General features: G+C 45.0%; 1 long non-coding RNA gene across 1 annotated transcript; it reads left to right on the top strand.

Annotated features, from left to right (window-relative positions):
* Positions 1–3,057: 3,057 nt before the first annotated feature.
* On the top strand, positions 3,058–27,182 carry LOC121007486. The gene is made up of 3 exons (XR_005780427.1): positions 3,058–3,067; positions 16,653–16,659; positions 27,044–27,182. It is a non-coding gene; the product is annotated as an uncharacterized LOC121007486 (long non-coding RNA).
* Positions 27,183–27,417: the final 235 nt, after the last annotated feature.

Below are 27,417 nucleotides of genomic sequence, written 5' to 3'. Positions count from 1 at the left end.
TGTTAGTGTCTTACACTGTAAGACGCTAACAGTTCAATACAGCACAATACAGATGTATCGTGCTGCATTGAAACAGGGATCAGACCCTGTAATGTTGAAGTCCCTGAGTGGGACAAATAATAAAGTGAAGAAAAAAAAGTTAATAAAATTAAAGTTTTACAAAAAAATTAAAAGTTTAGAGTAAAAAAAAGGCGTCCTTTTCCAAAAATAAAGTAAAAAAAATAGGGAAAATACATATAGACATATTAGGTATCGTCGCGTCCGTATCGACCAGCTCTATAAACATATCACATGACCTTACCTCTCAGATGAACACCGTAAAAAATAAAAAATAAAAACTGTGCTAAATAAACAATTTTTTTGTCACCTTACATCACAAATAGTACAACAGCAAGCGATCAAAAAGGCGTTCGCCCACCAAAATAGTACCAATCTAACCGTCACATCATCCCGCAAAAAATGAGCCCCTACCTGAGACAATCGCCCAAAAAAAAAAAAAACTATGGCTCAGAATATGGAGACACTAAAACATCATTATTTTTTGTCTTAAAAAAGCTGTTATTGTTTAAAACTTACATGAATAAAAAAAAGTATACATATTAGGTATCAACGCGTCCATATCGACCGGCTCTATAAAAATATCACATGACCTAACCCCTCAGATGAAGACCGTAAAAAATAAAAAATAAAAACTGTGCTAAAAAAACAATTTTTTGTCACCTTACATCACAAAAAGTGCAATAGCAAGCGATCAAAAAGTCATATGCACCCCAAAATAGTGCCAATAAAACCGTCATCTCATCCCGCAAAAAATTATACCCTACCTAAGATAATCGCCCAAAAACTGAAAAACTATGGCTCTCAGACTATGGAGACACTAAAACATGATTTTTTTTGTTTCAAAAATGAAATCATTGTGTAAAACTTACATAAATAAAAAGAATTGTATACATATTAGGTATCGCCGCGTCCGTGAAAACCTGCTCTATAAAAATACCACATGATCTAAACTGTCAGTGAATGTTGTAAATAACAAAAAAAAAAAACGGTGCCAAAACAGCTATTTCTTGTTACCTTGCCTCACAAAAAGTGTAATATAGAGCAACCAAAAATCATATGTACCCTAAACTAGTACCAACAAAAGTTCCACCCTATCCTGTAGTTTCTAAAATGGGGTCACTTTTTTGGAGTTTCTACTCTAGGGGTGCATAAGGGGGGCTTCAAATGGGACATGGTGTAAAAATAAACAGTCTAGCAAAATTTGCCTTCCAAAAACCGTATGGCATTCCTTTCCTTCTGCGCTTTGCCGTGTGCCCGTACAGCGGTTTACGACCACATATGGGGTGTTTCTGTAAACTACAGAATCAGGGCCATAAATATTGAGTTTTGCTTGGCTGTTAACCCTTGCTTTGTAAGTGGAAAAAAAATATTAGAATGGAAAATCTGCCAAAAAAGTGAAATTTTTAAATTGTATCTCTATTTTCCATTAATTCTTGTGGAACACCTAAAGTGTGGCGAAACCAACCTCACCACTGGGTTTTGGAGAGGCCTGGCTACCAGCCTCTTGCCTCAGGATTATGGCCCATACTAACTTTAAAGGAGAAGACAGACACAGCTTAAATCTGTCTTTGGAATGGTATTTTGTTATGTGGGGGTACCCAGATAGCTAATTTTATTGTATTGGTGTATTCTGAGTGCCATTCACCTAATGATATGCACTCAGACTTGAGCTATCTGGGAATATGTTAAATGTCTGTGTTTGCTGTGGGGGTGTGACATTGTGTGTTTGGGTGGTGATTTCTGTCCTGTTGTCTCCACATGTGTATTGGCGATTTCCCTTTGTCCTGAGAGATAATTGAATTGCTCCTCGGGTGTCTCCAGGGCAGAGAGGAGGAAACCATGATGCATTGTGGGGATGTGTTGTGTCTGTGTATCCTGAGTGCTACGTATCTGTCCTGTGTCACAGTCTTCCTTCTGGTCCCCTAGGGGCGTGTCCACCAGATGGGGACCTGCATAAATACGGGCGGGTAGCCCTCAATAAAGTGTTTCTGTTTTATACATTCATGAAGTCTGGGCTCATGTTTGGGGGATGGAATAACTACACTCTTGGGGATTGCTATATCACAATACTCCCCTGAGTATAAGCTCTTGTAAGAGCTTGCTCCTGGTTCCTGTCTCTGGATTTAGAAGAGGTTCACCCACTGGAGCCTGGAGCCTTGTCGTAGGTCCAGGGTGGGTAGGAGACGGCGAGACCTCCACCAAGCTTCGGCAGTTCGTGGGGTCTGCAGTGCTGACGGTGTCAAGTGGAGTGCTTGGAGTCCTCTGGAAGCACTAGGAGCCACTATCGACGGAGGCACCCGGTCGGGGTGCTAGGCGTTCCGTTACATTGCGTTCCGTTACAGTTAACAACGTTTGTAAAATCAGTTTTGAATACCTTGAGGGGTGTCGTTTCTAGAATGGGGTCATTTTTGGATGGTTTCTATCATGTAAGCTTCACAAAGTGACTTCAGACCTGAACGGGTCCTTAAAAAGTTGGTTTTTGAAAATTTCTGAGAAATTTCAAGATTTACTTCTAAACTTCTAAGCCTTGTAACATCCCCAAAAATAAAATGTCATTCCCAAAATGATCCTAACATGAAGTAGACATATGGGGAATGTAAAGTAATAACTATTTTTGTAGGTATTAATATGTATTATAGAAGTAGAGAAATAGAAACTTGAAAATTTGCTAATTTTTCAACATTTTTGGCAAATTTGGTATCTTTTTATAAATAAAAATGAATTTTTTGGACTCTATTTTACCAGTGTCATGAAGTACAATATGTGACGAAAAAACAATCTCAGAATGGCATGGATAAGTCAAAGCGTTTTAAAGTTATCACCACATAAAGTGACACTGGTCAGATTTGCAAAAAATGGCCTGGTCCTGAAGGTGAAAATTAGCCCGGTCCTTAAGGGGTTAAAAGCTTTTGGGTACTTAAAAAAGCGATGTCCCTTCCTGAAGACGCCTGTCCCTGATACTGCTGAATTTAAAGGGCTTCTGTCACCCTCAAAACAGCAATTTTCAGTTTTGGACTTAATATATTTGCTAATGTAAGCAGATTTCATATATACCCCTCTTACCTCTGGCTTTGCTTTAATTTCAGTAAAAATCGTACTTTTGTGATATGCAAATTTCTTCACTACCAGCAAGTTGGGTGGACTTGCAGGTAGCCGCCGCATCCTCGGTCTGAAAAAACGCCCCCTCCTCCACTTGATTGACAGGGCCAGCGTGCGCTCTCATCCTCCAGCTGGCCCTGCCTGCAGCTCAAATCCCGCGCCTGCGCCGTACCGGTCCTCATTCGGCGCAGGCGCTCTGAGAGAAGGACGCTCGCTTGGCTGCTCCTTCCTCAGTGCGCCTGCGCCGATGACGTCAGCCCTACACCCGGAAGAGAGGTGTGTGGTGCTGCACTGCTGTCAAACACACACTGTAGTCCTTAAGAGGACTGTTTGGTCTTTCAATCATTTTTTTGGAGTTAAATCGGTGAATTTTCAGCAAAAACGCTATCTGTCCCTGCCTACTGTCTGCTCTCCCTGACGCTGAATGATCCGGGCACGGGACATCGGCTCCTATATAAACTGGTATCATGTGTTCCGGCCGGCCAATCAGTGTAAGGATAATAGCTAACATGGCTATATCATTACACTGAAGGGAATTACTTACCTGAACGTTGATTGGCTGCTTAGGAGGCGCCAAACATGCAGGGAGGAGACTCAAGCAATTCGACAAGCACACGTGGTATTCGGCCGAGTACCGCCACGTGCCGAGTATAGCGATGCTCGAGCCGAACCGGTACTCGGCCGAGCATGCTTGCTCATCACAAATAAGGTGTGTTAGTCACTGCTGCACACATGATAGACTGACATTTCCAGCCGCTCACTTCTCAGATTTACTGTGTAGAATGTGGCACTGTAAACAAAGTCATCTCAATGTCAAATGAGGGTGAGGGATTTATTGACAGATTATAACTCTTTTGTACTGCTGGAGACCTAGATAAGGCATGATAATAACTATACATGCAGATTAGTCTCTAAATGCAGCTCTCCCTGGTGCCGATACAGAAATGCAGGATGTGTGTGTGCCTCCAATATAGCCAAACCTAGAAATCTATAAAAAATAGCTACAACTTTAAACAAAATAAATAAATATTTATTTTCCACTTCTAATTCATGAAATGAAAATGAAATACATGATATATTCCCCTTAAACAGCATGACTGATCTGTTGTGGATCAGGGGCGTAGCTATAGGGTGTGCAGAGGTAGCAGTCGCTACCGGGCCCAAAGACCCTTGTGCCACATAAGAAGACACCGGTATTATAGAAAGTGCATGCTGGTCAAGTAACACTTCTGGCTTGAGGGAAAGGGTTAGGTCAAGAGTTTTTACCTTAGGCAGCAGAAAGGCTAAGTGCACCCAAGCTGAAATTCTGCACCAGGGCCCGTGCGCCTTTATCTACACCACTGTTGTGGATTATTTACTATTGAGTGCATTGCTCACTGTTGAATTGATTGAGAGATTTATGGGTTTTGACATGGATTGTGCAATAATTAAAGTTGCAACCTAGCCCTGGAGTATGGATATGCAGCATACATTGATAGCTGTCACAACCAGGCACTGGTGCCTGATCAGAAAATACAACAAGACACCAGTATTATAAATGGCAGATGAAGGAGGACCCTGGTACAGAGCTTGCACTGGGGCCTAGAAAAAAAAAGTACCCTTTCCCTGGTCTGTAGCTGTGGTTCCTTTTTCAGTTTCCATACAGAACACTCCAGAAAATGTATTGAATTCAATAAGAGTTTGAGATCCACCATTAAAAGGTAAGACTTATTGGTGGAATTCTATGAGAGAATGACTTCCTAAATAGGTGGGTTTTAGTATAAATTTTGTGTCAGTCACAACTGTTCCTGTTTGACCGTGGGAGGTGGAGAGACTTTATTCACCTTATATAACATAGATCTCTTATAAAGATAGAAGTGTTTTCTTTACTGCAATGCTTTATTAGATCTGTCTGGGGCTTGGGATTGCTTCCCTATATCATTTTTACCACCTGCCAGAAGAAGTCGTATATTTTTTCTGTAAAGATACAATCTGACTGGATTTGTATTCTGGTGCTGTTTATCTTTGCTGTCCCATTCCTAGCCACTGTGTCTGGAGACGGAAGATTTAATCTGTTACATTATTTTTTCAAAAAGATTTGGCTGAAATTTTTGATAAATAAGCAATGATCCGTACATATCGTTGTCTCTCTGGTTAGTAATATCTGTAATTTTGAGGATGAAAGATACAATCACCCCCACATATTTTATTCCTCTTATAAAGATATTATTTGGTGGATGGATGTTCTGATACAATTGTATCTAGATAGTCTGAATGTGTTTCACGAGCGCAATTACAGGAACCCATTAAAATGATGGAAATATGGAGGAAACAGAAGTGTAAGGTTAAACATTTTATGTATTAAGTAGAAGATTTAAAAGGAAGCTCCATTTTTAGACATTCAAGCCATTGTTACTTAAAGGGGTTGTCCCATGAAAAATATTCTAGTTTTCAAACCAGCACCTGGATCTGAATACTTTTGTAATTGCATGTAATTAAAATTTAGCATAGCCAGTGAGTTATTCAATAAAATGTATCTGTATAGCGCCACCTCCTGTTAGTTTTTTTCTTATCTCTTTGTCCTGCTCACTGAGAAGGCCGCACATGCTCAGTTTCATCCTTCAACTGCCTCCTGAGCTGTGATAGGGAGAGCTGAGACACGCCTCCTGAGCTACAGCAGAAAAGACACTCCCCTTGAGCTGTCAGCTTGATATAAATCTAGCAGAGCAATGAATGGAGAGATCTCTGGATCCATCATCCATGTTAGGTACAGGTCTGGTTCGAGCTTTGTTAGAAAGAGGTTGTCATGTGCTATATGACGTCTGATTTTCATGTTTTACATTAGTCATGGGATAACCCCTTTAAAGGAGCCGTGCAAAACTGAAACTGTTACGCCTAGTGTAGAGCCTGAAGGGCGGAGCATGACACAGTCATTCCTTATTTGGTGTTCTTTGAAGCCCTGTGTCATGCACCACCCCTAAGGGTGGAGGCGAGTGAAATTATTTTTCTCTGAAAAAATCTGTTGTTATTTGGATACTGTCAACAAGCAGGAAACTACTGATCGATCTGTGGATGGGTTTACTGAAAAGCACAATATTTAAATATATTCTATACATTCTAAAAGTGGTATGCTACTTCTCACAGTGGGAGAAAGTGACATAGGTACAGTAAGTCCCCACCAAACAACTCCTGGTAACTCAGCTTCCTAGACCTTTATAAGTGTGACATGGTGGAGGTGGACTATTGGATTTATCTGCGGTCATACTTAAACATTTAGCTTTTCAGTAGAATTAGGAAGGCTCCACTCAGAGTGGTCTAGAACTTGGACAGTTAAGGTCATGGGCACACTACCAACCATTTATAGTACAGTTATAGTACAGTAACCCTTCTTTTCTGTCGACTATGTACTTCAGCTTTATTGCACCTGACACCTTCTGGCCATAGACCCCTAGGCACTGCCTTATAGGGGTTCTCGGGGCTACAGATATTGATGACCTATCCTTTAGATAGTTCATCAATATCTGACTCCTGGCAACCCCACTGATCAGCTGTTTTGGTTTGCCGTGACGCCGGTAACTATACAGTGAACAAAAATAGAGGCAGATGTCTCCATACACTGTATAGTGTACTGCAGCTCAGCTCTCATTCAAGTGAATGAGAGTTGAGCTTCAGTACGCCCACGCCAGAAACTACACAATGTGGCCTTCTGCTCCATACCCTACTTTGTCACTGTGGCAACCCGAAACAGTTGATCAACAGTGGTCCTGGGTGTTGGACCCACCGATGTGCTAATGACTGTAACCCAGAGAACCCCTTTATTGAACCCCAGTGTAAAAGAAGATAAATGTGCTGGGCCCACTAACCTCACCCCTCTCTCACCATGTCCCTTTCTTGGGAAAGTGGTGAGGTCGGTGTAGAAACGCCACTTACGCAAGTTTTTCTAATGCCAGAAAACTGGCATAGGAGGAGGAATGATAAATTCCCCCCATGGTCCTTTACTCTTCACTACTGGCCTTCAAGAGACTCAAATTTTTATTTTTAAAAACTAAACCATGTCCAATGATGGTAAGTTGTAAAGCCCACAGAGTAAAATATCATCATGGCAGGTCAAGTCCTCCACCGTGACTCTGAGACTTACAGTGCTTATCAAGTATTCTAATGGGGGTGAACGTCGCTGGAACCAAGTGTATAACCACTGTCTAGAGCAGGGATTAGCAACCTCTGAAACTCCAGCTGTTCTGAAAATACAACTCCCAGAATCCTCCTTTCACTTCTATGGGAGTTACAAGAACAGCCAAGTAAGTATGTATGCTGGGAGTTGTAGTTTCATAACGTCTGGAGTGCGGGAAGTTGCCTACCTCTGGTCTAGAGGAAAGAAGTACAGATGTAGCCAATGTTGTGTAATGTGCTTTTGTTGCATTAATGTGTTAAGCCAGTCTACATAACGGTGCCTATATCTGTGGCAATGAATGTACCTAGCTTACTTTTTAGTGATAGGGAATGGTTTTCCCATATCACCTCTACTCTACAACCTTTTTCCTTTAATAGGGCAAGACAGAATACTTCCTGTATGACAGCACAGGATGCTTTTTATTTTGTTATATTTAATGTCAGTCATTTTTAAAATGAACTGTCATAATTTTTTGTTTAGTGTGTACAGACAGGAAATGTGTTTTTAATAGACTTTATTAAGCCTGACCTAGAAAGTGGAGTAAAATTTAACCAAATTTATCAAACACTATGTGACACTGGAGCAAATTATGTCAACGCCGACTCCTGCAAAAGTTATTCTAGGATAAGGCTTCGTTCACATCACCGTTCAGCCTTTCCGTTCTCCTGCCCTGTATAGGGGCATGAAAACGGAAAGGACTGATTCGGCACATAACTGAGCGGAACAGAGCCCACGGGCCCCATAGACTATAATGGGATCCATTAGGTTTCCGCTCAGAAGAAGATTTTGGAGCGGAGACAAAAGTTGTGCATGCAGGACTTTTGTCTCTGCTTCAAAAATCTTCTGAGCGGGGCAGGAGAACGGAAATGCTGAACGGTAATGTGAACAAAGCCTTAATCTCCGCCATGGTGCTGAGTTTTTAGAATCCTTACCAATAATAATATTTTTATCTTTTCAGTAGGTGATTAGTCTGTTAGCAGGCTTGACCATACCAAACTTGTAACGTCACTAGATAGGGACTGAGGAGAGAAATACAAACATACTTTTTGTGGCATTTTTCCCCTCAGTAGTAGTGTGGATATGATGTTTTATTCTGCTCCTAAGGCCTCATGCACACGACCGTTGTGTGCATCCGCGGCCGTTGTTCCGTTTTCCGTTTTTTTTCGCGGACCCATTGACTTTCAATGGGTCCGTGGAAAAATCGGAAAATGCATCGTTTGGCTTCCGCGTCCGTGATCCGTTTTTCCAGTCCGTGAAAAAAATATGACCTGTCCTATTTTTTTCACGGACAACGGTTCACGGACCCATTCAAGAAAAATCACGGAGGCACACAAGATAGTCATCCGCGTCCGTGATCCGTGTCCGTTTTTCCTATCATTTTCAATGCAAACTTGACTTTGTTTTTTTTTTTACTTTTCAAGTCCGTGGATCCTCCAAAAATCAAGGAAAGACCCACGGATGAAAAAACGGACACGGATCACGGAACAACGGAAACCGTTTTTGCGGACCGCAAAAAAAAACGTCCGTGTGCATGAGGCCTTAAAGAGAACCTGTCATCATGAAATGGTAAAATTTTGTTTGTAGAACTTTATTTTATCCACGCAGTAGCCTCTCCCTAAAGAAAAAATAATGGTAGGGCCAGTGATAGGCCTGCAAAATGCATCCATTGGAGAGCTGGATAGAACTGAAGATAGAGTCCATCATGTGACCCTCATATGTGTCATGTGGCCTTGCTTTCAGTTAACTGCCAAGGTCTCTAACAGGTGAATAGCAGTATACCGAGGAGCAGAGTATATATACACTGCTCAAAAAAATAAAGGGAACACAAAAATAACACATCCTAGATCTGAATTAATAAAATATTCTTCTGAAATACTTTGTTCTTTACATAGTTGAATGTGCTGACAACAAAATCACACAAAATTTTTAAAATGGAAATCAAATTTTTCAACCCATGGAGGTCTGGATTTGGAGTCACCCTTAAAATTAAAGTGGAAAAACACACTACAGGCTGATTCAACTTTGATGTAATATCCTTAAAACAAGTCAAAATGAGGCTCAGTAGTGTGTGTGGCCTCCACGTGCCTGTATGACCTCCCTACAATGCCTGTGCATGCTCCTGATGAGGTGGCGGACAGTCTCCTGAGGGATCTCCTCCCAGACCTGGACTAAAGCATCTGCCAACTCCTGGACAGTCTGTGGTGCAACGTGACATTGGTGGATAGAGCAAGATATGATGTCCCGGATGTGCTCAATTGGATTCAGGTCTGGGGAACGGGCGGGCCAGTCCATAGCATCAATGCCTTTGTCTTGCAGGAACTGCTGACACACTCCAGCCACATGAGATCTAGCATTGTCTTGCATTAGGAGGAACCCAGGGCCAACCGCACCAGCATATGGTCTCACAAGGAGTCTGAGGATCTCATCTCGGTACCTAATGGCAGTCAGGCTACCTCTGGCGAGCACATGGAGGGCTGTGCGGCCCTCCAAAAAAATGCCACCCCACACCATTACTGACCCAATGCCAAACCGGTCATGCTGGAGGATGTTGCAGGCAGCAGAACGTTCTCCGCGGCATCTCAAGACTCTGTCACGTCTGTCACATGTGCTCAGTGTGAACCTGCTTTCATCTGTGAAGAGCACAGGGCGCCAGAGGTGAATTTGCCAATCTTGGTGTTCTCTGGCAAATGCCAAACGTCCTGCACGGTGTTGGGCTGTAAGCACAACCCCCACCTGTGGACGTCGGGCCCTCATATCACCCTCATGGAGTCTGTTTCTGACCGTTTGAGCAGACACATGCACATTTGTGGCCTGCTGGAGGTCATTTTGCAGGGCTCTGGCAGTGCTCCTCCTGTTCCTCCTTGCACAAAGGCGGAGGTAGCGGTCCTGCTGCTGGGTTGTTGCCCTCCTACGGCCTCCTCCACGTCTCCTGATGTACTGGCCTGCCTCCTGGTAGCGCCTCCATGCTCTGGACACTATGCTGACAGACACAGCAAACCTTCTTGCCACAGCTCGCATTGATGTACCATCCTGGATAAGCTGCACTACCTGAGCCACTTGTGTGGGTTGTAGACTCAGTCTCATGCTACCACTAGAGTGAAAGCACTGCAAGCATTCAAAAGTGACCAAAACATCAGCCAGGAAGCATAGGAACTGAGAATTGGTCTGTGGTCACCACCTGCAGAACCACTCCTTTATTGGGGGTGTCTTGCAAATTGCCTATAATTTCCACCTGTTGCCTATCCCATTTGCACAACAGCATGTGAAATTGATTGTCACTCAGTGTTGCTTCCTAAGTGGACAGTTTGATTTCATAGAAGTGTGATTGACTTGGAGTTACATTGTGTTGTTTAAGTGTTCCCTTTATTTTTTTGAGCAGTGTATTATATACACAATTACTACATACAGCAGCTCCCGAACATGTTTGTCAGTCTCTGTGTAGAAGCAGCTCTCTGTGTGGTGTGTTTTTTTTTTTTACACTAAACTTTATTAACAACATGACAGCATCACAGGGAGCCATTTTACAAATCACCTAGAGACAAGCAACCATGAAAATAAAGACAGTGATATAGTTATTGTAATACCCACTTTATTCCACCACTAGTTCTATATACTTATGACATGGATATGTCCTCTGTGCTTAGCCAGCACATGTATGTCGTGTAACACTGCTGCTTACTGAATATCAGAAATTACATGATTGCTGAGGTGTCAAATGAGTGAGGCCATGTCTCAGTTGGGCCATGGATACATTACATAGGACTGATCTATGAGCTATACCATTCTACTGAATATAGAGGTCAGCTGCCTGATATAAGAAAGCTATATAACCAAACTACATGGTATTAAAATATATTATTTTATTGAATATCATTAAAAATACAAATACAACAATTAATAAAAAAGTGGCATATACTTGCTCCAAAGGGAAGCAGCATATGTGTACATATCCACTAATTGATGTCAAAGTGCCTTAGGGATGTAAATAAATCATGATATATCCCAATAAAGGGCTGCATGCTGTAAGTAGAGAACTCTTCACATATAGCAAAACAACCAGTCATCAATAGTAGAATAAATAAAGAATACCGACCACCACGCTGACTCCAGGCCCAACGCACATTTCCCCTTTGGCTTCTTCCAGGGCTAATGCGATGCTACAGTCGCAAATAAATTGACTTGGATGTGTGGCCAAGCAGTCGTACCCTGAAAGAAGTGTTCCCGAGTATACACATGTGCAATTGATACAGCATACCCGTAGTGTACACACAGGTACTACTTCTGGTTGTTGTTTTGACTGACATGTAGTCCAGGACTTTTGGTTCAAGGTGTGGGACTCTGGACTCCCCTTCTATTAAGGCCACGTGTGCTGCCCGTTGCAGTATTGCGGACTGCATATACAGATCCGCAATGAACGGCACCGTTCTGAGTGCATTCCGCATCACGGATGTGGACCCATTGACTTTAATGGGTCCACAAATCCGGAGATGCGGAATGGTGCGGGCCGGAAGCACGGAACGGAACCCCTTGGAAGCACTACGGAGTGCTTCAGTTCCCTAAAAAGATAGAACTTGTCCTATCTTTTAGTGGAACGACGGATCACGGACCCCACATGCGGCTGGCCCAGGGTCTATGCAATTTGCGGCCCGCAGCACGGGCACAGAGCCCTTAAGTTCGTCTGCAAGAGGCGGAACTCTGTTATATCTGGCTGCATACTTATGGTTTTTCTCCATTGTGACTGTGGTCCCTCCCCTCCTCCGTAACATGCCGAGGGGTGGAGCCGGTGCAATCGCCCGACATTGCCATAGATCATTAGATCCACATTGTAACTGGTATATTACACAGCACATTATCGTAGAGTGGTTGTTTAAATGTCAAAAATTCATTTAGATGGTTACATGTCCCAGAAGAGGACAACACCTGAAGCGCCGCTCCACTCTGTATGTACTTCTCCATGAAGTCTTTATGAATACAGGTTTTTGCCTGTGAATGCTGTCTTCAGTCCACTTTTAGTACTGATTTTCTGAATTATCTGATGATGCATAAATAAAGATATTTGATTTATCAAACTGGTGTAAAGTAGAACTGGCTTAGTTTCCTATAGCAACCAGATTCCACCTTTCATTATCCAATGAAGCTGTGAAATATGAAAGGTGGAATCTGATTGGCTGCTATGGACAACTAAGCCAGTTCTACTTTATACCGCTTTGATAAATCCCCCCATGATGTTTTTTGTACATTACTGGTGATCTGTTTACTTTTGTTGTAGGATTTGTTAGTTTTATTTAGGTCAATTGGGCACAACAATTTTCATTTTGCAAATTCATACTGAAACAATGACAAAATGTCTTCCCTATTTTATTTTATTTTATTATATGTATAGGATCAGGTGAACAGGGTTACTATGGGTATGGATGCTTTTAAAAAAAAAAAAAAATGTATTTGTTTTTTTATATTTTTGAATATTTTGTATCTCTTTTCTATAGTTCTTTTTTATTATGCATTTCATTTCCACTTTAAAGGAAACCGGTCATCACTTTCTAAGCCTATTTATCCACTCCCTTTTCTATAAATACTTTTTAATACATTAATAATTATATTAAAATCAACTATCAGTTCAGAGAAAAACCTAAAATAAATGTTCCCGCCATATATGTAAATGCCCCTTAGATGAGTCCTGTCTCCTCCATGCTTCAGAGATGAGTCCAGCCACGCCCACAAACGAATAAGACACACCCTCTATGATTGGTCACCTCCACCCCTTCTCTTCCAAGTCTCGCAGCTGCGCAGTATACATTATATGATCGGTGTGAGGTGACGGGTTCTGATTTGGGACGTGAGTTTGGGTGGAGGGTAGGATCCACGGGAGGTGGGGTTAGGAATGGGAAGTGATGAGGTAAGCATTCAATTTACATAACTTGAAAAAAGCAAAAGTGGACTGTAAAAGAAGTACTTGGAGTTTTTTTTAGGATGATTAGGGTGGGGGAGAACTATCTCAGGATGCCGATGATTCTTATGGTTAAAAACCGGTGACAGGTTCCCTTTAACATTCGTATGTGTGGCTGTGCCTGACACTACAACTCAAGCCCAATTCACTGGGCCCTCTTTATTTTGCTGATTGTTGGGGGCCTGGGGGCTCAGATACCCACTGAACACACATTATTTTTCTGGAACTAAACGCTTTGTCAGTCTTCTATAATTGATCTTTACTCATAGAAGAAGAAAATGCCTGTTGCAGTTTTGGAATGCTGGTAAGGCCGGTGGGACTAGATTTCAGGTTGCTACCGAGGTAGAGCAAATGTGACTAACAGCAAAAGTCATGTCCTAATGTAATTACAGGGCACTGAAATATGCAGTGTGAAGTGCAATCTGGGCGCAAGGTCTCGTTTCTTCTTTGGTGGAGAATTGTAAGGGCTTATTCACACTGGCCATGGGTAAGAGAAAAACAATGGACGCATGCAATCTTGGTCCAACCACCGCCGTCTATGGGGGAGTGAAAACCATATCCTCACAGACGCCTTAGGCCTCATGCACGTGACCATGTCTGTATTTTGGTCTGTAAAAAAATGGATCTGCCAAATACATTTTCCTTTCATGTGCTTTCCAGATTTTTCTCACTCCCGCCAATAGAAAAAAAACAAACACTGTGTGGCTGGCCCCGTAGAAATAACGGGTCAGTGTGATAGCCGCTAAAAATGTGGACAGTACAGACAGATTTAAAATACAATTGTGTGCATGAGGTCTAAGAAATACTAAACAGACAGTCCATTCCAGGTACAGTATGGTGTGTGCATTCACTGTCCGGTTTCAGGAGTAAACCAGGCAACCCCTGGGATCCCCCAGAAATAAAAAACAGGTAAGTACTTGGCTGACAGATCCCACGCTGCCACTCCACTTCTCTTGGCCGGGTTCGACAACACCTGACCACTGCAGCCAATCACTGGCTTCATTAAGTGCACAGCAGAGACCACTGATTGGTTGCAGCAGTCATGTTTTGTCGACATGTAGTCACTGCTGCAGCTGGGTAAATAGAATCTGTGGTTACGACCACCCTGCAATCTATTAGCGCTGGACGTGCTTGCACACTATAGAAAAAAGCACCAGACTATGTGCGCTCCCACAGTCCTGGCCAGAGAGGCCGGCACACCCACCCCATGGTTAGGGCCACCTTGCAATCCACACTATTGGTGGCCGGGAATGCATGAGCGCACACAGGCACACATGCGCAGCAGCTTCCGTCCTGAACACATAATTAATGATAATTAAATACATAAAGGGAATCAACAAGGTAAAAGAGGAGAGAATATTTAAAAGAAGAAAAACTGCTACAAGAGGAGATAGTTTTAAATTAGAGGGGCAAAGGTTTAAAAGTAATATCAGGAAGTAATACTTTACTGAGAGAGTAGTGGATGCATGGAATAGCTTTCCTGCAGAAGTGGTAGCTGCAAATACAGTGAAGGAGTTTAAGCATGCATGGGATAGGCATAAGGCCATCCTTCATATAAGATAGGGCCAAATGGTTCTTATCTGCCGACACATTCTAGGTTTCTAACACCTCATATCTGCGAGCAGCAGTGGTCGTAACCATGGATAAGAGCAGTGTAAAATGTGATGGAAAAATGAATCAAGCCAGCAAAAGAAGCAATATGTACAATCACAATACAATAGTAAGTGCCTTGTATTAACTTTCTCTACATGATAAATGCCGTTTGCTGAAGTGACACAACCCCTTTAAGTAACTCTTTCCCTCATGTTTTCCTTGTCAGCTCTGATCCTAAGCCATTAACTCATTCACAGCTTAGACTAGACTGCACTCTCTACTGCCTAGTGAGGAAGGGGTGGTGCCAACCCTGCCCAGTATCAGTAGATGGGCACCTCCCACTCTCGAAGGGGGGCAGCTGGGCTCCAATGGCGATAGGGACAGCCCCTTAGGCTCCTTATCAAGGTGATTTGCATATCAATAAAAGCGATTTTTTAGATAACCTAAAGCAGGGGTGGCCAACCTTACAGACACAAAGAGCCAGAAAAAAACGTATGACCGCCAGGAGCCACAAGCTAACCGTTTACACAAATATGCGTGCACACGACAGTATTACTGCAATTGAGTTATCAAACATTTAAAAGGGCATTTAAACCACCCTTCCTACCTGTAGTGTAGACAGCTTTAGTGACTTCTGGCAATCTTTGTTTTTCACAATGTGTTTCAAGATTTCTCAGATGACACCCTTATGCTCAGATGACCGCCCCATGCACAGATGACCACCTTATGCTCAGATGACCACCCCATGCACAGATGACACCCTTATGCTCAGATGACGCCCTTATGCTCAGATGACCGCCCTTATGCTCAGATGACCGCCCCATGCACAGATGACACCCTTATGCTCAGATGACCGCCCATGCTCAGATGACCGCCCTTATGCTCAGATGACCGCCCTTATGCTCAGATGACCGCCCTTATGCTCAGATGACCGCCCTTATGCTCAGATGACCGCCCCATGCTCAGATGACCGCCCTATGCTCAGATGACCGCCTTATTATCAGATGACGCCCCATGCTCAGATGACACCCCATGCTCAGATGACAGTCCTATGCTCAGATGACCGCCCTATGCTCAGATGACGGCCCCATGCTCAGATGACCGCTCCATGCTCAGATGACGGCCCCATGCTCAGATGACAGCTCTATGCTCAGATGACAGCCCTATGCTCAGATGACCGCCCCATGCTCAGATGACGGCCCCATGCTCAGATGACGGCCCCATGCTCAGATGACGGCCCCATGCTCAGATGACGGCCCCATGCTCAGATGACGGCCCCATGCTCAGATTACCCCCCATGCTCAGATGACCGCCCATGCTCAGATAATGCCCCATGCTCAGATGACCGCCTTATTATCAGATGACCGCCCCATGCTCAGATGCTCACGGGTGATTTAACAGGGGAGATGTAAGCATGGGGTGTCTGATTTCTGGTGTCTTATATGAGCACTGGTGAGGCTTATTTTGTGGGTCTGATGAGGATTTGGGGGTCTTATCTGAGCTCATACTACCCCCATGTCAGATAAGACCCCCAGATCAGTACTTTAATAAAATAAAACTGTAGGAGCGGGCTTATCCTACCTCTGCTGCCGCTGCTCTGAAGACTATGACGCCCTCTCCGCAGTGACCTGACGTGCAGAGCGTCAGGTCAGAGCGCGGTCCTTCATGTATTAAGAGGGGGGGTGCACTGTGCCACCAATAACAACCTTTAATACAGATACAGGAGGCGGGTGCTGGCATAATCACATAGCCGACACCTGGCCTCTATGACGGCGCTGCGATCCCCGGCAGTTAACCCCTCAGGTGCGGCGTTAACTGCCGCGGATCTCAGCTACCTCTCATAGAGGTCGGGTGCGGGCTAAATTATTCTGCAGCCAGCACCCGCCTCATTGGTGGCAGTGGCCACAGCCCCTCCCCTCCTCTTCCCCTCTGCATTTTCATTGGTGGCAGCAGCAGCAGCACAGGGGGGAGGGCGGACTGCTTTCTTCTTCCTTCTCCCCTGTGCTGCTAATATTTCGATACCTGCGAGATCCCTGGTCCGCTCCCCTTGCGAGCCGCATATGTAAAGGAGAGAGCGCTCCTCTGAGAGCCGCAGGTGAAGGTGCAAGGAGCCGCATGCGGCTTGCGAGCCGTGGGTTGGCCACCCCTGACCTAAAGCATAGATGGCAGGTATAAGACTGGTATATTTAAAACATAATCAGGAAGACCATAGTGCATATTGGAACAGCCCTGGAGGCAAAATCCTGGTGACATAATCCCTTTAAAGGGGTTGTCTAACTTCAGCAGATGGTATTTATCATGTAGACAAAATGAATGCAAGACACTTAGGCTAGTTTCACACTAGCGCTAGACATCTCTGGCAGGATGTTCTGGCAGTGAGCCAGATCGTACCTGATACACGCCGACCCCATTAACCATAATGGGGACTGGTGGAGATTTATGCAGAGAATTGGCTGGACTAAAACCACTGTGTGCAGAGGTTTTAGTCTGGACGATTCTTTGCATATTTGCCGTGTTGTGGCCTGATCTCCGCCGGTCCCCATTATAGCTAATGGGGTTGGCAGGCCTTCAGACAGCCTCCGGCAATGCTGTAGCAATCCAGCAGCGGTGGCCGTGCTTGCACATTATAGGAAAAGGTGCAGGCCTCTCTGGTGACCAGGACTGCGGGAGCGCACATAGGCTGGCACTTTATCCTATAGTGTGAAAGCACGACCACCACTGCTGGACTGCAAAGTGGTCGTAACCCCTGGATACAAGCAGTGTATAATGGATGGAAAAATGAATCATGGCAGCAAAGGAGGCAATATGGACAATCACAATACATTAGTAAGTGCCTTGTGTTAACGTTTTCTACATGATAAATGCCATTTGCTGAAATGAGACAACCCCTTTAAACAAAACTATCATCCTTGCCACATCATCAGTGATTCCCTAAAAGTTGCAAACAACCTTATGACCATCACAATGAATCTGACTATGATGGGTTTTTGCAAGAGTCTCAAGTTTGCTGGCACAGTTTTACCAGTATTTGTATTAAAAGCAACGACAAGTTATCATGAAGTTCTAGCCTCACAAATATTAGTCAGCTCTGCACGTAAGTGTGCCCTCTACGGAAATGAGGAACCCTGCTTGTCTGAGAGTGACTAACTACTGACAAGCACGCCTCATCCATTGATTGGATTTGTATAAGGAGCAGCCAGGCTTCGCACCTCTGGTGGCCCCTCAGCCACATAAAATATGGAATGTGAGTGCGTTCTGTAGGCAGGGCCTCCTGTGTCCTCCAGTTACACACAAGACTGAGAAGCCTGCTCCCTCTACACATTTCTCACACTGAGACATGAAGGTGACTGAGGCTGCCAGGTATACACGGATACACAAGGTGACCCGGAAAATTATGTATGCTGGAAACTGTGCCGTAATCTGAGGCTTGCTGGTATGTTTTATTCAGAGACCTCTGTCCATTCCTGTCAACACCTGGACTCTACGGCATAATACACACCACCGTTATAGTATCAAATCACAGTAGCTGGCATTGCGTATCGGCAGTAGAATTATTCTACCAGTGGCACGTGCATATATATGTATTTGGGGCATTTTACATAATTGCCCAAGAAGACATTAAAGGCGTTGTCCCATTCAGACAGCTTATCCCCTGATCAGCAGGGGTCCAGCTGGGGGCCCCGTTGATCAAAAGAACAGGGGCTTGTGCTTCCTACTTTGAATGGGGCAGCAAACATGCATGTGTGATCACCGCTCCATTCAAATGGGGGAGCACGGTCCTCCCGTTCATCATGAGAGCTCCAGCCGTCAGACTCCAGCTGATCCTGTGGATCGGGGATGAGTTATCTTAAGGCGACAACCCCTTTAAGCCTTCCTTCATACACAATTTTATTTTTAGGTTTATGGGATAACACTTGAAATAAATGGAACAGCATGGGCCCAAAAACTGTAGAACATATCATAATTCCCTGGGTCAAGTTGCGCTTGGACTTCATTCAGTTCAGTGGCTGCACTGCTACACAGACGAGTGTAGAAACCAAGATCGCCATGTACCAGAAGCGTTAGAGCTAACATCCGGCAATGATGGAAAAACTGGAGAAATCTGGCATGCTATGTGTGATAAAACTTTTGGTTTAACACAGGGGGAATGTATTAAAACTGAAGTTTCTTACACAAGTCTTAAAGGGGTTGTCCGGCTGTTTAATATAGATAACTTATCCTCAGGATAGGTCATCAATATCAGATTGGCGGGGGTCCGACTTCAGGCACCCCCACCAATCAGCTGTTTGAGGAGGCCATGGCATCCTCACAGTTTACCAAGCACAGTGCCATTGGGTAGCAGCCGTGCTGCGGCCTAGGCCATGTGACCAATGAACGTGACATCACTGGCTTAGGTAAGAGTTGTGGTCTCTTCAAACATCTGAACAGCAGGGGTGCCGGGAGTTGGACCCCGGCAAATTTACTAACAATTACGCGTGGAAACAGGTGTAAATGTTGGCGGAAAACTACTCCAGCCAGGATCATCTTTCTGCACCTCTGTGTTATTAGTGAAGTTTTTCCCCCCCTGTGTTTTTTGTGGTAAAAACACAAACTCCACAGGTTAGCTGAAGGTCTATAGGAAATATGAAACTAAGGGCTCATTCACACGAACGTTTTTTGCGTTCCGTATATGGGCCGTTTTTACATTCCGTATACGAAACCATTCATATCAATGGGTTTGCAAAAGATGCGGACAGCACTCCATGTGCTGTTCGCATCCGTTGCTCCGTTCCGTGACCCTGCAAAAATTATGAGACATTTCCTATTCTTGTCCGTTTTGCGAACAAGAATAGGCATCTCTATAATGGGCCTCCTGTTCTGTTCCGCAAATTGTGGAAGGCACACGGGCGGACCGCAAAACACGGCACGGTCGTGTGAACGAGCCCTAAGGCACACAAACTGTACTTTTGCTCCTGGGCGTTTATGTTAACCCGTACAGGGGCGGACTGACCATTCGGGCACTCGGGCATGGATCGAGGGCCCATGGCCACTAGGGGGCCCCGTGAGAGGCTCCTGGCAGTGGCGTACTGCCAATATAGGCAGATACTCTGCTAAAGCACATTAGAAGATGGTTCAGACATTATCAGCATATTATCAGGTGTCGGTATACCGCATACTATCATATTATCTGGAAGAGACCGTCACCCATCAGCCATAAGTGCCGGAAGTACTGCTGACCTCGGCACCTATACCCGAATATGGAGTGGAACGTAGAGATGTACGTCATGTGGAACGCAATAACCGGAAGTAAGATATCAGGCAAGGAAGGGAGACCTCTAGTTGGGGAAATACAATAAACAGGAAGATGCTGCTGCCCTGAGTAAGTGGTGACAAGTCTGTACTGTAACGTACGATCTGCAGAATGGCAGTGTACAGTGTTCAGGGCGTTCAAATGCCCATTACCATAGGTTCAGCTGTGGATAGGTGGCACTGTGATAGTTACTAGTGGTATAGATGTATTTTACACATGTAGCCTGCCTGTTCACCTGTGGTCCCACCTCTTGTCCCCCCCCCCTAGTGACCCTGCTCCCCCTCCTCCTGTCACCCCACTAGTAACCCTGCTCCCCCCTCCTCCTGTGATCCCCACTAGTGACCCTGCTCCCCCCTCCTCCTGTGATCCCCACTAGTGACCCTGCTCCCCCTCCTCCTGTCACTTCACTAGTGACCCTGCTCCCCCTCCTCCTGTCACCCCACTAGTGACATTTGCTCCCCCCTCCTCCTGTCACCCCACTAGTGACCCTGCTCTTCCCTCCTGCTGTCACTCCACTAGTAACCCTGCTCCCCCCCACTAGTGACCCTGTGTGTTCCTGTACGGAGAGGAGCCTGGCTGGAGTGTGGTGAGGCCTAGCTGTGTGTCTGTCCCTGTGTGTGTGTGTGTGTGTGTGTGTCTGTGTGTCTCTCCCTGCATGTGTCACCATCACCATGCCCACAGTGTTTCTATGTCTTGACGCAGCTGCAGCAGGATGTTCTGTGCGGTGCAAGAAGAAGAAGATGCAAGAGGAGGCATCGCTGCCAGCATGGAGTCCATGGGAGAGACACAGGGAGGCACACTAAGGACGTAGGTAACACTGCCACATGATCTACACTAGTGTTATCTGTAGTTTTACATAAGACTGCAGGTAACACTACCACATTATCAGGACTAGTGTTATCTGTGTTGTTACATAGGACTGCAGGGGAAATCTACTATGTTATCACTGTGTAAGGGGGCCCACTGAGACTTTATAACCCAAGGGCCCACATGAGCCTGGAGCTGGCGCGGCGCGATAGGTGTGTGGGGCTGTGTGTGGGTGTGGCTTGAGGGTGGGCAGGGACACAGGGGACCCATAATCTCCTAATGCCCCGGGGCCCCATGAGTTGTCAGTCCGCCCCTGAACCCGTAGGATACCAGCGCCGTACATGTACGGCGCAGAAAAGCGGGACACAAATCCCGGTGTGTACACCCGGTCCCTGAAAGAAATCCCTCGGTGACCGGGGTAGGATGGCTGCTCTGCACGGCAGGCAGCCATCTCTCCTAGGGGCACAGGGAGGTTTTTCCGCCCCCCTCAGCACAGATCGCTTCGATTGGCCGGTTTCTGCAGAGCGGCCAATCGCAGCTCCGGATCATTCACGGAGCTGCAGGGGGGTGGTACAGGGATTGTAGAGGAGTGAATGGTGCTGAACTAGTCAGCACCTGTCTCCCCCGAGGTCAGGCAGGGACACCGATGTTTGGCGTCCCCTGCCAGCGCTGCGATTGGCTGGAGCAACGCTATAGCCAATGGCAGCGCTACAGCTGCACAGGAAAGAGCAGAACCTCCCTGCATGCAGCCATTCTAGCTGGTGACTGCATGCAGAGAGGTTCTGTGCCTTTCTGTGCTGCTGTTGGCTTGCTGGGACTTGTGGTGCACACCACAGCAATTTTAACCCTTTCCTGCTGAAAGAAGAAGAAAAGAAGAAGAAAAGAAGAAGAAAATCTGGATATTTTTTTTTCCTTTCCAGCAGTTCCAGATCCCTAAACCACCCTCCATCCCTGTCCCTTCCCGCCCCTTTTTTACAGACGCCATCTGCTCAGTTACTGGGATTTTCACGCACAACCATTTCTAGGGTTTACAAAGAATGGTGTGAAAAGGGAAAAACATCCAGTATGCGGCAGTCCTGTGGGCAAAAATGCCTTGTGGATGCTAGAGGTCAGAGGAGAATGGGCCGACTGATTCAAGCTGATAGAAGAGCAACGTTGACTGAAATAACCACTCGTTACAACCGAGGTATGCAGCAAAGCATTTGTGAAGCCACAACACGCACAACCTTGAGGCGGATGGGCTACAACAGCAGAAGACCCCACCGGGTACCACTCATCTCCACTACAAATAAGAAAAAGAGGCTATAATTTGCACGAGCTCACCAAAATTGGACTGTTGAAGACTGGAAAAATGTTGCCTGGTCTGATGAGTCTCGATTTCTGTTGAGACATTCAAATGGTAGAGTCCGAATTTGGCGTAAACAGAAGGAGAACATGTATCCATCATGCCTTGTTACCACTGTGCAGGCTGGTGGTGGTGGTGTAATGGTGTGGGGGATGTTTTCTGGGCACACTTTAGGCCCCTTAATGCCAATTCGTTAAAATGCCACGGGCTTCCTGAGCATTGTTTCTGACCATGTCCATCCCTTTATGACCACTATGTACCCATCCTCTGATGGCTACTTCCAGCAGGATAATGCACCATGTCACAAAGCTCGAATCATTTCAAATTGGTTTCTTGAACATGACAATGAGTTCACTGTACTAAAATGGCCCCCACAGTCACCAGATCTCAACCCAATAGAGCATCTTTGTTATGTGGTGGAACGGGAGCTTCGTGCCCTGGATGTGCATCCCTCAAATCTCCATGAACTGCAAGATGCTATCCTATCAATATGGGCCAACATTTCTAAAGAATGCTATCAGCACCTTGTTGAATCAATGCCACGTAGAATTAAGGCAGTTCTGAAGGCAAAAGGGGGTTCAACACCGTATTAGTATGGTGCTCCTAATAATTCTTTAGGTGAGTGTATATAGAGTTCTATATATATATATAAAAGTTAATTTTTAGCCAATGTTCACTTTTTTAACACTGTAGTTAGTTTTTATACTACAGTTTTTGCACGCACGCACGATCTGTATGCGTGCTGCAGAGCACCGATCAGTAGTGAGCTTATTTGCATCTGCACATTTTTTAGGTATTTTTTTTGTGCAGAAAAGCATTTTTTTGTGCAGAAGACTTTTTTTTTGCAGAAAAGACATTTTTATTTATTTTTCTTCTAAATTTAATTTCAAATTTATAACAAGCCCCTTCACGTGTGAAAACACAACATACACTTCCCTCACACTAAATAAAGGTTTACACATTTCACACGTCACACCCCAATAAAATAAAAATGGCCCGTCCATCCCAATGAGTATACACAGCTGAAGAGGCATACGCCATGCTTGCCTCCGATACTGAGTCTGCTGATAAAGGACCCTCCAGAAGGTGCCCCAAGGTAGCAGCCCCCCAGAGTAAGCCCACATGGACCCCACCCCCTGAGGATTATCAGCCCCAAATTCCTGAGTTTGTGGGAAACTCAGGAATTCAGATAGATTGTGCGGGCTTCACAGAAATTTATTTTTTTATCTTTTTCTCTGAAGATTTAATAAATTTAATAGTAACATAAAACACATCAGCGAATTGACTACCTCTTTATACATGATAGCACCTTACCGGCCCTAAAGAAAGCCGAAATAGGCCTAACCACTTTCTCGGACCACGCACCCGTATTAATACAACTAAGGCCTCTTTCACACTTGCGTTGTCCGGATCCGGCGTGTACTCCACTTGCCGGAATTACACTCCGGATCCGGAAAAACGCAAGTGTACTGAAAGCATTTGAAGACGGAACCGTCTTCCAAATGCTTTCAGTGTTACTATGGCACCCAGGACGCTATTAAAGTCCTGGTTGCCATAGTAGTAGTGGGGAGCGGGGGAGCGGTATACTTACAGTCCGTGCGGCTCCCGGGGCGCTCCAGAATGACGTCAGAGCGCCCCATGCGCATGGATGACGTGATCCATGCGATCACGTGATCCATGCGCTTGGGGCGCCCTGACGTCACTCTGGAGCGCCCGGGGAGCCGCACGGACGGTAAGTACACTGCTCCCCCGCTCCCCGCTACACTTACCATGGCTGTCAGGACTTTAGCGTCCCGGCAGCCATGGTAACCACTCTGAAAAAGCTAAATGTCGGCTCCGGCAATGCGCCGAAACGACGTTTAGCTTAAGGCCGGATCCGGATCAATGCCTTCCAATGGGCATTAATTCCGGATCCGGCCTTGCGGCAAGTGTTCCGGATTTTTGGCCGGAGCAAAAAGCGCAGCATGCTGCGGTATTTTCTCCGGCCAACAAACGTTCCGTACCGGAACTGAAGACATCCTGATGCATCCTGAACGGATTACTCTCCATTCAGAATGCATTAGGATAATCCTGATCAGGATTCTTCCGGCATAGAGCCCCGACGACGGAACTCTATGCCGGAAGACAATAACGCAGGTGTGAAAGAGCCCTAACAATCAAAGACTTGCCTAGGAGGGATTGGACTTGGCATCTTAATGAAACATTACTAGATAATAAAAAAGAAATAGACTTCCTAATGAACCACCTTCAGTTCTTTTTTGACACAAACCCAACACCAGGCATGACAGAACCCATAATCTGGGAAACACATAAAACGTATATGAGAGGGCTATTTATAGCACTTGGCACACGGGTAAAAAAGACGTGGGAGAAAATGATAATGACTCACTTATCACATATTAGAGACCTAGAAAAAAAATGCATAAAAAAACTCCCACTTCTAATTTACTTGAGGAATTGTCTAAAATGCGAGAGCAATTGAAACTACTATTAAATACAAAAATGGCTAAAGGAGACAAGCTGATGGAGACAAAGGAGACAAGCTGATGTCGGCTTTAATCAAGAAGCGTAGAGAAAAAACCTTTATATCCTCAATTACCACCCAGACAGGTAGCATGGTCACTCGTACTTCTGAAATAGCAGCATTCAAAGAATATTACTCCTCTCCATATAATTTAGCGAATCAAGACTCCCCTTCAAATATCTCCAACAAACAAACAAATATATTAGCTTTCTTTAAAGTGCTGAATCTTCCTACAGTCTCAGAGGCAGATAAACACTAAGGGTCCATTCACACGCGGATCCACAAAACACGGACACCGGCAATGTGCATTCCGCATTTTGCGGACCGCACATCGCCGGCACTATAATAGAATACGCCTAATCTTGTCCGCAATTGCGGACAAGAATAGGACATGTTCTATTTTTTTAGGGAACGGAAATGCAGACCCGGAAGTGCGGGTCCGCATTTCCGGATCCGGGCAGCACATCGTGCGGGCCCATAGAAATGAATGGGTCCGCAATTCTGTTCCGCAAAATGCGGAACAGAATTACGGACGTGTGAATGAAGCCTAACCCAACCAATTACAATACAGGAAGTAAAAGACACAATGCTCTCCTTCCCTCTAGGAAAAAGCCCAGGTCCTGATGGATTAATGCTCAGATACTATAAACAGTTTCAAGACATTCTCCTACACCGTCTCACTTTACTATGCAATAACCTACTCACAGGGGGTCACCTCCCACGACAAGCGCTGGAAGCGCATATAACTATTCTACCTAAAGAAGGAAAAGATCCTAGCCTATGCTCCAGCTATAGGCCCATCTCACTGCTAAATATTGACATCAAAATCTGGGCCAAACTATTAGCTAGGGATTTGTCAAGGGAAGAGAGGGTAGGTTTAATGTCATACGCCTGTTAAACTCAATATATCTGGTAAGGTCAAAAAAAACTCCCCTTGTGCTTGTAGGCACTGACGCTGAGAAGGCGTTCGACAGGGTCGCCTGGGACTTTATGCACTATACACTGCGGCAATTCAATCTTCCACTCCAATACATAGAAGCAATCTTCACATTATACTCTGCATGAGTTAGAGTCAACGGAACCCTGTCTCAGTCTTTCAACATAAGAAATGGCACGAGGCAAGGCTGTCCCCTTTCCCCCTCCCTATTTATAATGACAATGGAAGCATTACTTCAAAAGCTCAGACAGGACGATGTCATAGAAGGCTTTACACAGAACTCACACACACATCTCATATCTGCCTTCGCAGATGATCTACTATTACTGATCTCCAACCCAAACACTGCAATGTCCAGGCTATTGGATCTTTTAAAACAATACGGCAATATATCAAATTTTAAAATAAAGTACTCCAAATCGGACCTTCTGAATATCTTTCTCACCCAATCCCAGGCGACCCTGTTAAGCCAAACTTCTCCGTTTTATTGGGCAGAAAACTCCATAAAATACTTGGGGGTGCAAATTCCAAACAAACCAGAAGACCTGTACTCACTCAACTTTCGTCCTCTAACACTTAAGATATCTAGACTACTCAAGGAATACAACTTTCCATACTTGTCTTGGATGGGCCGCAAAAACTTATTGCAGACATACATTCTTCCCTAAATCCTCTACTATTTACAGATATTACCCATGTACTTACCTGAAACCTTCTTCACTACCATGCGGAAGTATCTCTCCTCCTATTTGTGGAGAAGAAGGAAACCTAGATTTTATATCAAGACACGGAGGCTTCGTATTGCTTTTCTCCTTCTTTACTGAAACCAACAGCAGCAAAGAATTAGCATAAAAAATTAAGGACAACCCCAAAGAACCCCTCCCATAGACAGTCCATAAATAGGTCCTCCTCTGTCATCTCTCCCTCTTTCTTTGCTGCTGCCCACAGCAGATAAGTACCTCTCGTTTTGTCTCACAGTATTTAACCTAGTTTTATATGGGTTTTGTCTTGTAATATTTTTAAATTGGGTTATATGGTTTTTTCTTTCCATAACTATATGAAAGTTTGAGCTTTCTTTATCGTTTTCCCTCTACCTTATCTTATCCCTAGGTTTTTTCGTTTTCTCTGGCGATTTATCGCTCCTGCTTCTGCCTTTTACCCTATTCCTTGATTTTTATTCGGTTCCGTTCCGGCGCATTCGCTGCTAGCTTATCAGTTCTTTGCCCAGCTTCCCCCCCCCCCCCCTTTCTCCATCTCTGCTTACTTCAGGCGCCATTACCTGGTCGTCTAGTTGTTCGCGCTTCTTGCCGCCCGAAGTCTCGCATCTCGCGGGACTTCGGGGGCAGTCGCGGGGGGGGGGGGCGGGGCGCTCGGAGCACGGGATTCTCGGGCGCCATCTTGGTGTTCCCTTAATATACCTTGTGGCGCCGGGGCTGGTCATCTCGGCAGCCATCTTTGCACACCTTGGGTGTACGGGGGCGTGTCTGTTTCCTCCCCTTCTCCGCTCCGTCGGCGCCATCTTACCGCTCTCCTGACACGGTCGGTGCCTGCTCCTGCCTGCCTGTGCCTAGTTAAGTTATTATCTTTCCCCCTTAGCGCTCTGCTGTTACCAGGAGTGACTAACTCCTTTATCATGTCCTTCCCTAACGATCTTCCTATGCCCTC

Source organism: Bufo bufo, chromosome 1 (assembly GCF_905171765.1).
Source record: "Bufo bufo chromosome 1, aBufBuf1.1, whole genome shotgun sequence".
Taxonomy (NCBI): domain Eukaryota; kingdom Metazoa; phylum Chordata; class Amphibia; order Anura; family Bufonidae; genus Bufo; species Bufo bufo.
The sequence above is the reverse complement of the archived record's forward strand: the minus strand, read 5'-3'. Positions and strand labels throughout refer to the sequence as shown.